Genomic DNA, 4,384 nt, shown 5'->3' with positions numbered 1-4,384 from the left:
CTTGTCCCCAGCCTTACTTCATCCTAGGTGCAGAATCTGGCATTTAGAATTGTTACATTTCATCCATTAATCATAGCCCAATGTTTCAATCTATCTAGATCACTCTGCAAGCCTCCTGCCTACCATTTGTCAACTTGCAGATGGCACCAAGTTGTGTGTGAGTGTCAGTCTGCTGGAGGGTAGGAAGGCTCTGCAGAGGGACGTGGACAGACTGGATAGATGGGCCAAGGGCAACAATATGAGGATAAACAAGCCCAGGTGCCATGTCCTACACTTTGGCCACACCAATTCCATGAAGCACTACAGGCTGGGGATGGAATGGCTGGAAAGTGGCCAGGCAGAAAGGGACCTGGGGGTGCTGATTTACAGCAGGCTGAACATGAGCCAACTGTGTGCCCACGTGGCCAAGAAAGCAGTGGCTGCCTAGCCTGTATCAGGAATAGCGTGGCCAGCAGGACTAGGGATGTGATTCTTCCCCTGTACTCAGCACAGGTGAGGCCTCACCTTGAGTACTGTGTCCAGTTCTGGGTCCCCAATTTAAGAAGGACACTGAGATGCTGGAGCATGTCCAGAGAAGGGTACCCTTTTTGTAGACTGGAATAACAATGGCCAGCTTCCAGTCAGCAGGGATCTCCCCAGACTCCCAAGACCTTTGGGGCTGATCGACAGGTGTCCTGCCAGGACATTTGCTAGCTCCTTCAGAACTCTGTGATGAAACCCATCAGGTCCCATGGACTTGTGAACTTTCAGCTGATACAGCTGGTACCTTCCATTTTCAGTGTCCACAAATGAGAAATATTTTCTTTCTTTTCCTTTCTTTTTTCCTCAAAACAGCTATTTAGACTATTATCTTACCACAAAAAGCACTACTGAATAGCTTTTACAACTCTATGTTTATTTCAAGAGCTCAAACACCAAAGGCACAGAGTTTTTGGTTTTTTTTTCTTCTGTACTATACCTGTTAGTTCCGAAATTGTAGTACCATATGGGCAAATTAAAAAAAAAGCTCTGCAGCTTTTCTAAGCATGTTAGTAGGACATACATATGCTCAAATAGTAATAAATGGTGCAAGAATTTCTATTGTTTTCTGCATAATGAAGTATTTGCTGAGACAATTTAATTTATTATTTGGTTTTAATTCACATAATAAGTTATGCAAGTCCTTCAGCTCTAGTAAAAGAAAAATAAAACACTATCTATATTGTCTTTGTTGCATTCTTGGCTTGATGCAAACCATTTGAAGGCAGTTGAAAACTGCTATTTTCCTGGGATTTTGTGGGCAGTGTAAATGATGTATCATTTTGCTCACTGCTTGCTCAAGCTGGAATAGATTTGGCATGCTTTCAAAATTCATCCCATAGTGAGTATCATAATGAACTGTTCCACTTCTGTTCAAACTGCACTCAGCATTAATTTTACTAATTTAAAGTCTCAGACATGAGATGTAATGGGAAGGCTCAACAGTTATAAGTGTCATTTTCTATCTCATGCTCCATCTCAAACATTTGTTTTTGCTGGCCATGAACTCATTAAGAACTGAATTATCAGAGTGGGAAAACAATTGATTGACTTCAATGATGATGATGATACAGCAGCAGTCACCTGTAAAATACTGACACCTGCACATAGTATTAAAATTTTAGCCACTGGAGACTGTGTTTACTGAAGTGAGGCACATTGACATAACATTTGACATTCATGCCATAATGATGACAGTGAAAGAAGACAGAAAAGCAAACAGATTTTATTTGATTTCATTCTCCATATGTGGTGAAATATATAAACATTTGCTATCTATTTAATCTTTTGACTAGGCACAGAGGTGAGTAATATTTCAATCACTTGACTTTAATCTATTTTTTTCTACCTGGCTAGACAGAGACAGAAACTGAAGTTATCTCTTGTCCTGGGTTGCAGTGTATTATTCTATTACCATCCTCAGGAGCCGTTGAAACCAGGTGGGGCAGTGTTTCCTTGCCTCCTCCCCCCAGACTATCTTTCTGTTAATTGCCCACCATTGTCCTGCCGCCTGACTCAGAGATAACTCCCTCCGGACTATCTCCTGTTAATGAGCCTAATCAACACTTGGCCTCATGACTCGTGTCATCTCACATTGTGAGATGCTCCGCCCAGAGGGAGGAACCAAGCATCCCATCGTGGATATAATCTGAGGCTGAACACCAGAGAGACGGGCTTCCCACTGGATTTCCAGAGGACAGGAGCTACACAGCCACCATTGGACTTCCTGAGGAAGAGCAGACTGTTTTACTACAGGATCACTGCTTCAGAGGACTGCAGCCACCATTCCACCAGACTGCTACCACCACCCTGCCTAACAGGGTGTCAGGTTGTACCTTGACTCTGTCAGTTTGACAGTGTTTTCTTCTACCTTTTTTTCCCCTTTTTCTTTAATTTCCATTAAATTGTTATTCTGACTTAGTGCCTCCCACTGGTTTGTTTTCAAACTAGTACATCTCTGTTCCTAACAGGTGCTAAAAGTTATTACATAATGTAACATAACAAAGCATGTCATCTTTGAGAGCTGTCCTTAGATGTGCACTTTCCTGAGAGCAAAGAAACAAGTCCAAGACGCTCTCTTCTCAATACCCCTCCTGACTTATAGCTCAGCTTCCAGAGTGACACTCAGGAGTCAGCAACTTTCCATTCAAGGATACTGTAGTTTATACAATCTGCTGAATGCTTTAGCCCCAAATTAAGAACAATGCAATCTATAGTGTACTGTGTAGTAAACATTTTATTTTCTTCTCTTGAAAATATACAAAACTCTGTTAAATTTCAGTTTAAACTTGTTTTCTCTATATGAGTCCATAAAGATAAAGAATAATATATCTGAAAAGGATCTTTCTTTCTCCAGGACCAGTAAATACAGTGAAATATCAGCTGTGGTGCAATTGAGTTTTTTTAAAGGCAGATGAGGCCCTGACCATCAAATCTTGGTCACTGAAATTTAAATAAACCTAAGTGGCCCTGGCAATAATGTTTCATGCTGGTAAAAAAAAGGAAAGTTCCTTGAAAGTCTGTCAAGGCTAAAAGTTAGGGAAATGTCATGTTTTTAAAGTGCAATGGTTTCAATAGTTTCTTTCATCTAAAAGCTTTTGTTTACATATTTTATTTATGACTGTTAAATGACTTATTAATATTGAAGACTAATGCAAACCACAGTATATGGTTCACTTTTTCTGCTAATTAAAGATTTAATTTTTTGAAAGGAAGAAAGAAACACTATTGACAGTTTTTACAGCCCTAAGTGCTTTGAGATAGAGATGAATAAGTGAGTAGGAGTGCTTTGCTTCCATAAAGAGTTGCAGAACAGATTGTTCAATTAATTTGCCACATATCTTGAAATCACGTGTCTTCAATATTTACTGACCACAGCTAGTGAAAACATGTCATTACTGAGAATGTCTGTACTTTCACCCTGCAAATGATCTCGAGGTTATATTTGTTATCATCCTGACATCAAACCTAGAAACAGAGGCACATGGAGCACACAGCTTACTCATGCCACAGTTCAGGATATCATTATTAATGTGCTGAGTGTCTTACAATGATTCCAGTCATACTCCTCACAGGTTATTCTCTGGTATGTTTGTAGAAACTGTCTCAGTTAAGTCAGTGGGATGTAAAGCAGGTAAATGTGAGAATAGTCCATATTGCCCATACACACATTTTGTCTGGTATAGAGTTAATTTTCTTCACAGAAGCTGATAAGATTCTGTTTTGGATTTGTGACCAAAACAGTGTTGATAACAATGGGATGTTGTAATCATTGCTGAGCAGTGTTTGCACAGAGTCAAGGCCTTTTCTGCTCCTTATACCACCCCACCAGAAAGGAGGCTAGGGGTGAGCAAGGAGTAGGGTGAGAATGCATCTAGGACTGCTGATCCCAAAGGGACAAAGGGATATCTCACATCATATGATAAAAAAAAAAAAACAAAAATGAAACCTGGGGAAAGAAGGAGCAAGCAAGGGGAATAAGGAAGTAGCATTCAGAGTTTTGGCATTTGTCTTTCCCAATCACCATCAGGAGTGGTGGACTCGCATTTTGCTAGGGATGGCTGAACACCTGCCTGCTGATTTGAAATAGTGAATTAATTGTTTTTCTTCGGTTCTGTGTGAAGCTTTTGCTCCTGTCGTGGTTTGAGGCTGGCTGGGTGCCAGGCACCCACAAAAGCCACTTGCTCACCTCCCTCTGCAGCTGGACAGAGGCGAGAAAATATAATGAAGGGTTCATGAGTTAAGCACTGGGAGATTGCTCACTAAATACCATCAGGGGCAAATCAGGCTCACTGCAGAGAGGCAAAGTAAATTATTTGCTAACAAAATCAGAGCAGGATAATGAGAAGTAAAACAAGCCCTTAAA

The 4,384-nt window shown here is 40.6% G+C and overlaps 1 long non-coding RNA gene across 1 annotated transcript in view; it reads right to left on the bottom strand.

Moving 5' to 3' along the window:
* Window positions 1-378: 378 nt before the first annotated feature.
* Window positions 379-4,384, bottom strand: part of LOC121674520 — a 13,848-nt gene continuing 9,842 nt past the window's right edge. Inside the window, exon 3 of the long non-coding RNA XR_006019660.1 lies at window positions 379-557. This is a non-coding gene — a long non-coding RNA (uncharacterized LOC121674520). The remainder of the gene's footprint in view (window positions 558-4,384) is intronic.

This window comes from Corvus kubaryi, unplaced genomic scaffold (genome assembly GCF_017639235.1).
Source record: "Corvus kubaryi isolate FWS band 111438036 unplaced genomic scaffold, C.kubaryi_AGA036_p1.0 68, whole genome shotgun sequence".
Taxonomy (NCBI): Eukaryota; Metazoa; Chordata; class Aves; order Passeriformes; family Corvidae; genus Corvus; species Corvus kubaryi.
This window is presented reverse-complemented; position numbering and strand designations above follow the sequence as displayed.